This window comes from Anabrus simplex, chromosome 8 (assembly GCF_040414725.1).
Source record: "Anabrus simplex isolate iqAnaSimp1 chromosome 8, ASM4041472v1, whole genome shotgun sequence".
Classification (NCBI taxonomy): Eukaryota; Metazoa; Arthropoda; class Insecta; order Orthoptera; family Tettigoniidae; genus Anabrus; species Anabrus simplex.
The window spans coordinates 123437289-123449704 of NC_090272.1; the positions used below are offsets into that span (position 1 = coordinate 123437289).

General features: G+C 39.8%; 1 protein-coding gene and 1 non-coding gene across 7 annotated transcripts in view; one reads left to right on the forward strand and one right to left on the reverse strand.

Annotated features, from left to right (window-relative positions):
- Window positions 1-1443: 1443 nt before the first annotated feature.
- On the reverse strand, window positions 1444-1515 carry TRNAD-GUC (transfer RNA aspartic acid (anticodon GUC)). Its single transcript has one exon. It is a non-coding gene; the product is annotated as a tRNA-Asp (tRNA).
- Window positions 1516-1557: 42 nt separating this feature from the next.
- The window catches only part of LOC136879335 (juvenile hormone epoxide hydrolase 2), an 81563-nt gene continuing 70704 nt past the window's right edge, over window positions 1558-12416 (forward strand). For 2 of the 6 annotated variants that reach the window (XM_068228831.1, XM_067153151.2), the window contains exon 1: window positions 1726-1861. The gene's annotated coding sequence lies outside the window, so the exon portion shown is untranslated. Of the gene's footprint in view, window positions 1638-1725; window positions 1862-1972; window positions 2003-11317; window positions 11372-12416 lie in introns of those variants that run through there. The other 4 variants (XM_068228833.1, XM_068228832.1, XM_068228834.1 and 1 more) reach the window with 4 other exon arrangements.

A 12416-nucleotide genomic window follows, 5' to 3' on the forward strand; every position in this document is an offset into this window, starting at 1 on the left:
GCCGTAACCATGGCAATGTCAGCTCCAGGATTCTACAGCAGCGAAATTATCTACAATAAATCACAGAAACCTAACATGTTACAGACATGAAAGTTGATATTTGGAATCCTCTTTTAGAATAAAAGAACACAAATATTCGTTTTCGGAAAATCCACATGGGGGGGGCGGGGTGAAAAGAAGTGAGGAAGGAGTTGAATTATTTATATGAGGATACATATATCTCAAAAAATGAAGATGTTACAGACTTTAAAATTGGTACTTGGAATCACCTTTAAAAATGAACACACTCTTTTTGGAAAATCCACTTAAGGGGTGAAAAGAATAAAAAAGCGGGTGAATTTTTTAAATGAGTTTTATCTATTGCTTTACCCGCACCTGTGGGGTTGCAGGTGCGAACTGTGTCGCACATGTGGGTTTAACCTGTTTTACGACTGAATGCCCTTCCTGACATGTCAACCTCATCTGAGGAGTTAATGAAATGACATGATAACATATGATAGAAGGAAGGGAAAGGGCGAAGTTGGTGCCGGCACATAGTCTACTCCTGTCGAATAGCACCATGGATCTGTTGAAGGCTTAAGTTCTCCACCTGACAGATGAATCACCATGAAAACCATCATATACCCTCACTCCATATAAACTCTACAGAGAGATTTGGAATTGAATCCAGACTTTTGGCACCCAATCTCGTGATTAGAAATTGATCACTAAGACCTCTCCTGCTCTGCAAGCCAACATTCTGACGGTGACAATTTTGACGACCAACGGAACTGAAACGGGCTAACCTCGGCATCAGACCGTATAGACTCGACGCCTTAACGATCATGGCCACCAGGTGAGCTAAATAGAACAAATAGTACTCTATGTAAAGTTTTGGTCTACCTCTGTGATGTGGTTAGTGTGATTAACTGCCACCTCCGGAGGCCCATGTTCGATTCCCGACTGCTACAAAATTTGAAAAGTGGTATGAGAACTGCAACAGGGCCCACTCAGCCTTGGGAGGTCAAGAGAGTAGAGGGGGAATTCGATTCCTGCCTCAGACATCCTCAAAGTCGTTTTCTGTGGTTTCTCAGTTCTTTTCCAGGCAAATGCCAGGATGGTACCTAACTTATGGCCATGGCCTATCCCTTTCAATCCCGCCATCCCCCACAAGGCCCCTGTTCGGCATAGCAGGTGAGACCGCCTGGGCGAGGTACTGCTTTCCCTCCCCTCCCCCTGCCTAGGTGTATTCCCCCGACCAAATGTTTCATGCTCCAGGACACTGCCCTTGAGGCAGTACTTAGAGGTGGGATCCCTCGCTGAAACCGAGGGGGAAAAAAAAAATCAACTCTGGACGGTAAACTGATTAAGTAATAACGTAAAGTTTAGACATGAGAAGAAATGCTCTCCGCGTTCCTAAAACAAGGGATGAAATTTGAATGAAAATTTAACTTCAAAAATATCCTCCCCGGCGGGGAATCGAACCCCGGTCTCCCGCGTGACAGGCGGGGATACTGACCACTATACTACCGAGGACTGAGACTACAGTGCCGCCATATTAATATTTATCGCAAGTATTTTGAATATTTACTTTGTGTTAACTCAGAATTACGTTGTGAAATATAAATAATCACCTTGTGAAATATTAATACGATTAGGTATTAACATAATTTTACGTAGTCTCTTGTAAGTATTTTATTGTTGCCGATCTTGGATCAGCTGATCAGATACCAACTTCAGTCGGTTCTGGAATTTATTATCTAATCGACCAGGTCTGCTTGCTTTGTCACTATAATGTATATACTATTTGGCTTGGCCTATTCAAATACAAATCTACTGTATTTGGCCTATTCTGAATCAGGTGATTTGTTATCTTCAACAGGTATGAGGGATATTAGCTTTATAACGTTTAATGATGCTTGTTGTTTAACAGCTAGGTTATCGGCCCCTTATGCTTTCACGTCCTTAGTTAATAGACATGGCAATTTGTGGGTTTATGCCGCGTGAAAGAAACAAACTGCAGGTTAGGGGGGTGAAACTCTAATAGGGCGCTGCAGGTATTGCGTGTTATTCTCTTTGGTGTTCAAAATATTGCATTCGGCCATGTCACTCATTGTTTATACGTTCGGTGCTCTATCGTAGCTTATAAACAGAGCCCGCTAAAGCTATGACTAAAGACAAAGACGATGTCTATGACTACTCATTCTCTTTGCGACAGACTCACTGAACGAGCTGTCATAGACAAAGAGAATGTCTGTCGGTCAGTCATTGGCAAAGAGGATGTGTCCTTGGTGATACAGTGGTTCCTTTCCTTTCTAACGTAACTATCCGTGACCGATAACACACGTTCCACTCTGAATTCGTCCTATTGTTTGTCTGTCTTTGGTTTTTCATTTGTAGCATTCATAAATTATTGTTGTATGATCTTGTCCTGGCGGTAATGCAGACTCGTGTGATTATTATCAGTATTACTAGGCCCACTGACACGCCCCTTATATTTTATACGTTTTTATATTACTGTTTGGATATGCCCATTGTGATAAACTCTAGGGTAGGGCCGTTCTGTTCAGGTGCAATCGTATGAAACCTATGTATAATAAACAATACATTTCATGACTGCCCTGTGATTCCTTACGCCTTACCTACTAGTGTGAGTCGCGAGAGTCTGCTTGGTCCTAATGCCAAAAGGTTTGAATCAAAGAGGATCGGTTTTGCTCTGGTGGTGGTGATTTAAGGGGAAGTACAACTAGGCAACTATCCTCTATATAAAGCAGACGCTACATGGTCAATAATACTGATCAGCAATACTGAGTCAATAATACTGACAGTACGCATCAATATTGTAGCGACCTTACATGATCATTATTACTGTCAATATTTTGCTCAGTACAAGTGCACTTGCTTACTTACCATTGCGGTATTCTCACTTTACAAATAAAAAGTCAACAACCGTCAATATGGGTTAAAAACTGGCTTCTTCTCATATGAAGTTGTTGAGGGAAATACAACATATCGAAGCAGAAGATTCAAAACTGTCTCCGAATGAGTGAGGGTAGACTACTTTTGCGAAAATACTAGGAGTGGTAGAGCCTTTTCTTCGTCCTATTGTTTACCCTCCAGGGTCGGTTTTCCCTCCGTCTCAGCGAGGGATCCCACCTTTACTGCCTCGAGGGCAGGGTCCTGGAGCTTCAGACTCTGGGTCAGGGATACAACTGGGGAGGATGACCAGTATCTCGCCCAGGCGGCCTCACCTGCTATGCTGAACAGGGGCCTTGTGAGGGGATGCAGAGATTGGAAGGGATAGACCAGGTAGAGGGAAGGAAGCGGCCGTGGCCTTAAGTTAGGTACCATCCCGGCATTTGCCTGGGGAAGAAGTGGGAAACCACAGAAAGCCACTTCCAGGATGGCTGAGGTCGAAATCGAACCCACCTCAACTCAGTTGACCTCCCGAGGCTGAGTGGACCCCGTTCCAGCCCTGGTACAACTTTTCAAATTTCGTGGCAGAGCTGGGAATCGAACCTGGCTCTCCGGGGGTGGCAGGTAATCACGCTAACCACTACAACACAGAGGCGGACAGAGCCTTTTATAATGAGGCAAAATACAAACGTGCAGACCTGTTTATCGGTGGCAGAGAGATTAGCGGTGACATTGAGGTACCTTGCAACTGGTAGAAATTTTGAAGACTTATAAGTTTTCCCCTATAATGTCACCAGTTTTCACCAGTACAGTAGTTGTGGAAACATGTGAAGTATTGTGTTACGTTTATTCTATCAGCGTTTCATATAGCTGGATAAACTTTTGCACCTTTACTTGGCCTTGGAGAGAAACAAATTTGTCGTCCATCGCTGCTCCGTTAATACTGACAGAAATAATGACGAACACACTCACATGGTCAGTAAAACTGTCAGTATCCCCACCACTCTACAGTACTGACGCTCGCAGATCAGTTATCTTCCCAATGTACAGCAGAAAGACTCTAGCTGCTGGCTGGCTGTTCTTCTTCTTCTTTCTTCCTAGTTGTTGGACATCTGAGATGGAGTGCTTTATGGTTGCACTCCATTAGCACATAGGACCATATAGCAATTGAGGCTTTCATGGCCACGTCACAAATTCCAGTCCACACACGATCAGTATTACTGTCAATATTTTTTGGTACTGACAGTTTTATTGACCGTGTAGGGTCTGCTTAACACTTATCAGAGAGGAAAAAATGGAAGGGATTCGACACTTCGAAAAATTAAGGTATCGGCCGAAAAAAAGACAAGGGCCACAAAGGGTGTGAAAATGAAAGTCGGGAAAGAACAAGAGTTGGCCAAGAGAGGTCGGTTAGGCCTGGCACAAGTACGTGGATGCAATGCCAGGACTCAGCTAAGGGCCCCATGGTTGCAAACCCACACTCCCATTAAGTGCCCCTGGGGCCTCTTTAAGTCACCTCTTACTACAGGCAGGGGATACTGTGGATGTTATTCTACCGCCCCCACCCACAGGGGGGTGGTTATGCTCTCTCGATTAAATGATACCCCCGTTTGTCAGTCTGGTTACCCTATGCATTACTATGTTCGGAATAGTTCATGCAGCCAATTTTGCTCACATGTCTGATGCTTTATCAGCTGTGAGTTAGGAAATAGAAAATGACAAGGTCATTGCTTAATAAAAGAAGAAGGCATATTTCATGAAAATTAAAAATGAAGAACAATGAAAGTAAGGTTAAGAAAGACAAAGAGAAATAGAATGAAGAGAGAACAAAGTCCAAAATGGAGTGAAGAAAATTCTGCATGCTATCATTAAAACTGATCATACTTTACATACGTATTTATGTAGAACTACACTAGTGACAAAAATTGAGGCAAGAATCATGTGTAGTCAAATGTAAAGTTAAAGCAAAAAAAAAAAAAAAAAAAAAAAAAAAAAAAAAAAGGGAAACAGTACAACAGTACAACATTATTTGTTGTTGATAAAATAGTTGCAATTCACCATTGTCTGCTTTGCTGCAAAATGTATCCACTGTCACAAATGGCAGAACATGGGTTACTTCTTCTGAATAGGGCCTGTGATCATCTCTGACAGTAATACAGGCCCGGCAACAACATGGCATGCTGTGAATAATGTCATCAGTCTCATTGGGGGGTAGTAATGCCCATTTTTCCTGTGCAACAACTAACTTGTGGAGAATGCTTGGTGGAATCAGATGTGAAGCAGTTTATCTCCCGAGAGCATCCCACACGTGCTCTATCAGGTCTAAGTCGGACAAGCAAGCCAATCCATATGAGCAATATCTCCAGTTTGCAGGATGACATCAACCAGGTGTGCTTTGTGAGGCCGTGCATTATCGTCCATCAATACGAAATCTGGGCCCATAGGATCTTAAAAACCAATGAATATGAGATGCCAAGATCCCTTCACAATACCTGACAGCCGTCAAACCTCACCGGTTTACCTTTACTACTTTGTGGAGAGGTGTTTGAGTGGTTATCATAATGCCTCCCCCGTAGCACTATTGATCCACCTCAATATTGGACCCTTTTCATAATGTTTGAGGTCCAAAACCGTGTTGCAGGTTCTCACCAAATGGAATCCATCATGAATCATTCTGAAGACCGGATCAGGACTCATCCATTAACAGAACATTGGTCCACTGTTCAGCTGTCTGGGTGACATGTTGTTGATTCCACTACTAGTTGTTTTCTTCTGTGCACACGCATTAGGGGTACATGTATAGCCAGTTGCCAGCAGTGAAGGCCTCTCTGCCTAAACCTTCTGTACACTGTTTGCCTTGATACAGCTGTTGTAATGGCTGCTGCAAGGTCAGATGCCAGGTGCTGTGTAGTCCTATGGTTTTACCGTCATGCCTGTATGGATATATAAAAATCCTCTCGTTTGGCTGTCACTCTTGGTCATCCTTGTCCTGGTGTTCCGGACACATTTTCAGAATCTAGAAACTAATGTCACGCCCGAGAAACAACAGATCGATGCACATCAAGCCATCAGGCTACTTCAGCTTGTGACTGTCTAGTTTCCACTCGTCCAATTGCCCTCCAGAGCACGGAATCATCCAGGCGTCTTCTCGGTGCCGTATCTAAATATTATACAATGAACTTGGGCTGGATGAATACGGCAGTACACATTACAAACACTGACTGGTAGCAGTACTGATATAATCGCTTTTGTAGTTTTATGAAGACAGGCATGCCATCTGCTGAGTCAGAATACAAGTGTAGTTATCATTTGTTTATCTGTTATTTTCACCTGATCATATTATGTGGTCAAATAGACACAGGGGGAAAGAATTTCCATTTGTTGCTTTAATTTTGGGCACTAGTGCATATACAATAACAGGTTCACTTAGAAATGGATTTAAATGTTTGGATTTCTAGCAATGTGGTATCAAGCTCTCTTCACCCTCTTCATATGTTCAGTTGAGTTTGACTCTCAGCCATCGTGTTATCATGGTTCATGTATCTCCATTCAGCTTTATTCCAGGCAGCTTATTTCAATTCAGCGATCATGCCAGTATCTTCTTTGACACCATCTAGCCAACGTCATCTTGACAATAATAATTATTAAATTAATGTTGTATGGTTGACTTTTTTCAATACTATTGCAATATTAATGAATTACATTACTAAACTAGGGACTAGTTTCGGCCTTGGCTGGCCATGTTCAGCCTTAATGTAATACATCTAATAACTAAACAAATGTAAAAACACACAATTGTCATGAAAAATAATGTACAAACACACATTAACATTAAAATCTGGGATGAACTAAGTGTAAAATCTGAAAAATAAATTAGGCTCTAAATTCTTAGCATCTGGAAGAAAGAGTCTGGATGATGAGCATACTCTTGTCTTTTCCAGTTGGTATCTTTATATTGACCTGGTCCAGGATTTTCTTATTACTTAATTTGGCTGCCCACAGCATTCTCATCAGATGTCTCCAACACCAAAACTCAATTGCATCATTCCTTCTCCTGTCAGCTTTCTTCAGGGTCCATATTTTGCACATGTTGTCTATATATGGTTTTTACTTCATGGGACTCCAGTTGTCTCCCTATTCAATCAATTATCTTCCCAATGTACAGCAGAAAGGCTTTAGCTGCTGGCTGGCTGTTCTTCTTCTTTCTTCCTAGTTGTTGGACGTCTGGGGATGGAGTGCTTTATGGCTGCACTCCATTAGCACATAGGGCCATATAGCAATTGAGGCTTTCATGGCCACGTTACAAATCATGTCGGTGTTTTCCAGGCTTGTAGGCCGAGGTCCAGGAGCATGTGATGGTCCCGACGTTTCACGGAAGATGGCGTTTGGCATTATCAAGGTTTCCAAAGGACTTCGATAGCAGTGAAGCTCACAGTGGAATGAAGTGATGTTGCAATTCCACCTCATTATATAGTACAGGTTACGGCGAGCAGCCTAAACAGCAACGGGTCATCAGTTGCCTGTCTCCGCCAAGGCAGGTCGATGTACATCGGGCTCCTTAATGCTTCAGTCATTGGCCGAAGAACAGCCAGTCAGCGTCCGCCCCTCCAGTATGGCAGACCAACAGGTGAGCAGCGCACCCGTAACCTGCACTACATAATGAGGTGGAATTGCAACACCACTTCATTCCACTGTAAGCTTTGCTGCGTCGAAGTCAGTCGGAAACCTTGATATTGCCAAATGCAGTCTTTGGTTAAATGTCGGGACCATCGCATGCTCCTGGACCATGGCCTACAAGCCCGGGAAACACTGACTTGATTTATACATAGGGCCATATTGAGGTTGTTGAGCTCCTTGTTTAAGTGCTAAGGTTGACAAATTCTTCTTGTATGGGCAGCTAGTGTTTTTATCACTTTGTATTTTTGTCGTGGATGGTGGTAGGACATTTTCTGCAGATAGTGGTCAGAATGGATTGGCTTGTGGTACACTGTGTGTTCCAAGGTTAAATCGGTCGTCTTCTTTACCAGAACATTGAAGAAAGGGAGTTTTCCTTTGCTTTGTCTCCATAGTGAGCTGAATATTGGTGTTAATGCTATTCAGATTCTGTAAAAACTGCTGTAGTTGTTCCTTTCCATGGATCCAGATTACAAAGGTGTCATGTACGTAACAAAGCCACACCTGAAGTTTCTGTGGTGCAATCATATAGAAATTGTCATTCCACATCAAATAACTTGTGGCGAGACAATGGTTGAACCAGTTGGTGATGTCCTCGGAAAAAATCTGAGTGATGTGTTCCGAGGCTTCCTTTCGTGGAACTTTTGTCAAGAGTGAGACTATGTCAAAGCTGACAAGCAGGTCTTCGGTTACAAATGGATGTTCTGCAGCTTTTCTATGAAGTGACAACTTCATCCAGTTGGAAGCTGAAGAATTGCTTGTCAGCTTTGATATGATTTCACTGTTCTCAAAAGTACCAGTATAATGACTACACGGACAATGTTGTTTATGTTTTGTATTGTACTTATATACTGTATTAAATTACTGTATCACTGCTTGAACATATTGGTCATAGTCAGTGTTTTGCTGTATGAACCTGTTTCCGCTATAAATCTCAGCTGACTGCTTACCAGTTACTCTTTTGTCTAATTTTTCAATGACTTTTGTATTGCCTTTCAATGATAACACAAAACATTTTCTTTTAGAAGCTTTACTGCACAGTAAAATGAAGCACTGCACACTCACAAAACAAAACAGAACACGGAAGATGGAACATAGCAACAAAGAACGCCAAGACCACACTGACAATGACAGACAAGGTGAGACTGGTGAATCATCATCTGTGTGTGTGCTATTGCTATATTTGTTTTGCAGTAGGAGGGCCAAATATGGCATGTGAATACTGAATATTCATTGTAGCAGTTCACTGAGAAATCACATTTAAATGCCTCTCTGCAGCAGTTGTTAGCACAAAATAATTTAGAAAATCATACAAAAGTGAAGTAAAATGGAAAGGGAAAGGAATGAAGAAACTAAGAAAAGGGTACACCTTGTACTGGATGGGTAACAGTAAAGAGAAAAGAAATGGAGTGGGATTTAGAGTGAATCAGAATGTTGAACCAATAGCTGAAGTCGAGTATGTAATTGAAAGAATAATAATGCACATACATGTAAACAAGGAACTACTGAAGATAGTATAGGTAGGTGTATGCTTCACAGACAGGATGTAGCTTGGAAGAAAAAGAAGATTTTCTCAATGAACTGGAAACACATATTGTTGGAGATGGGATGATGATAATGGGAGATCTGAATGCCCATGTGGGAACTGGTAAAATGGGATACAAGAATGTTCTGAGCTCATGTGCATATGGCGATATAAATTAAGATGGAGAGAAACTGTTGGACTTTTGTATCAGAAATAACCTGGTAATAAAGAACACATGGTTTATGAAGAGGAATAGACATAAGATCAGCCGATATAGTTGGGGTGGAGAGTATGGAACACTCATCGATTTTATAATAATAGACAGAGAATGGGGAAGATACGCCATGAATACGAAGATAATCCCCAGTGAAAGTATGGAAGGTGATCATATGGAATTAAAACAAGTAAAAATCCCTAAAATTGTAATGAAGAAGAAACCAAAGTTCAGGATTTGGGAATTGGAGGAGGAGGAGAAAAGAATAGCATTCCAAGATTGTATAAAAAGGAAGTTGCCTAACATAGAAATACGAAGTGGAGAAGAAGAGTGGGACAATTAAAGACAGGCGTTTGTGGAAGCAGCCATTGAGGTATGTGGGGGGAAAAAAGCAAAGGTTAAGGGAAAGGAGACATGGTGGTGGACAGACTAAACAAAAAAAGAAATAAAAGAAAGGAACAAGGTGAAGAAAGAAATGGATAAGGAAAAACAAAAAACATTTCAGAGGGGTGAGAATAAGATAGAAAGGTTACATGTGAAATACAAAAGATTGAAACTACAGGTAAAGGGGGTATCAAGGAAGAAAAGGAGGAATGTTGGGGAGAGTTTACGAACAAAATTAAGCAAGATAGTCGAGGAAATCAGAAACTATACTACAGAGTAATAAAATTGAAAGAATAAATCAAGAAAAAATCAAGACATTAGAGAGAGAAGATGGATTCATAGTACATGACAAAAAGGGTCTTCAGAAGGTGATGGCAAAGTATTTCGAAAAACTTTTGTAATGAGGATGACTGCTCGGAGGAAGAAGGAGATAAGAAAATAAGAGAAACCCGATAACATGGTTGGAACTTGAAAGGGCAGTGAAAGCAATGACCAAAAGTAAAGCAAGTGGAAAAGACGAATTCAATGCTGATATGATTAAGCCCTCAATGCCATATAGAAGGATGAAAGGATACCTGAAGATGGGCAACAAGGGAGCATTGTACCATTGTTCAAAAAAGAAAATAGGAAGAAATGTGAACATTGTAGAGGTATAACCCTATTATCACATGGGCTATAATGGAGAAACTCATAGACAAAAGACTGAGGGATATAATAGAAACACAGTTAGAGGAAGAACAATATGGCTTTAGACCGAATAGATCAACAATAGACTTGATATTTACAGTGCGAACGATAATGGAAAAACACCTGGAAAGGAACAAGGAAATCATTTTTTGTATTTTTGTATTTGGAAAAAGTTTATGATACAGTTAAGAGAAATCGTGTATTGGAATGCCTATGGAAAAGGAATGTACCAAAATAATTAATTAACAAGATAAAAATATTGTATCATGAGAGTAAAAGCAGTATACAAGTGGGGAGTGGTGATTCTGAAATATTTTATACAAAAAAAGGTCTCGAGCAAGGAAATGCACTTTCACTATTATTGTTTATTATATTGATGGATGAAATCATAAAACATGTAAAACAGATTATCAGTAGTGATGATGTGAATCCTTTGGTCTTTGCAGATGATGTAGTGATTTGGGGAAAGGGAGAAGAGGAAGTACAAAGGAGACTGGACATTTGGAATGAAAATCTGAAGGAGTTTGGAATGTTAATTAGTAAAAAGGAAAGCTAAGTGAACATAGACAAAGAATGGTTAGAGAATGTAGAACAGTTTACATATCTGGGTAGCATTATTAATGGAAGTAATGAAGTCAACCCTGGAATTAATAACAGACTAGGCCTAAGTAATGGTACAACATTTTATCATCAAGTCAGAGAGCTTTAATGGGATGACAAAGTATCCAAGAGAACAAAATTAACATTATATAAACAGTATTTCATACTGCGCCGTTCCCGCGTCCAGGTCGAGTCACAAAAAGATCCAGACTAGCTCAATGTTATCATCAACCATCAACTTAATATTGATTTGGGGTCGTAAGTTCTGATAGAAAACTCACTGGATGAGACAAACGGATCAATTTGTATCATGTCTGCGTGTTGGACGTCTCCATCTCGCGCATTACTTCATATCATCATAAATTTCTATCGTTCTTAACCTATGGATACTTGTAAGTACTTATCTAACCTAAGATACTATTAAAAGGAATTACATCAATTCTTCTAACATCTCTTTATTACATTAAAAGATCTTGAAAATAGTGTGAAAATTGAATATCGTAAATAAATCCAGTTATCTCATCACCTAACTAATCTAATTAATATTTATATGGAATATTTAAAGGCCTTTGATATCAAAGAAAAATATAAGTTCTTGCTATATACATTATTTCTGTCCAATATAGAAAATGATTCAGAGATGCTCGTCATTTAAGATAAATTATTTAAATTAAAATCACGTTCCTTACTCTTTCTCTGCTTATACACAAGATAATTCCTTACTTCTTTTCCTAAAATTTCTATACAATACATTGCAGATCTATCCATAAGCTTTCAGTTTGTTTTGCCTGCATCTATCTGTCAACATTTCATAATTACAATGATATCACGTTTAATAACCTTTTATTTAAGAAAAGCATTTGTTTTCTTATTCGTTTTTGTATCGAGTATTTCAAATGATATCTTTTTTTTTTAATATTCATGAACACAAGGCTGAAAATATAAAGATAAGTTATTGAAACATTACTTCACTCTCAAATAATCCAAAAATTATCATTACGACCATTATTCAAGTCATTCATCAAAAATAAAATATAAATTTCCAAAATTAAATTCAGTGCCAATTATATTTACCATATGTGATCTGTCATCATGTCATCAATAACACCTGATATCTTATTTAATGTTATTTCTGGAAATTCTGTGGTCTGTCATCTAAGAAGACTCAACCAATATCATTATCATCCACTTACGGAGAACCTCTTCAGTGACCATTAAATATGAGCAAGCAAGCCTCCTAACTCTATTCATTTGAATAAACACATCTGTGGTTAAGAATTCAGGATAATATGGGCTAATTTCACGTTAACTTCCTTATATGGATTTGTTTTTGATGATCTACACGTATCTAACCGACATATGCAAGTTACATGGATCGTATTTAGTGCTATATATGGAATAGTGAAGGATTGATATACGTTATGGAATCAAATACAT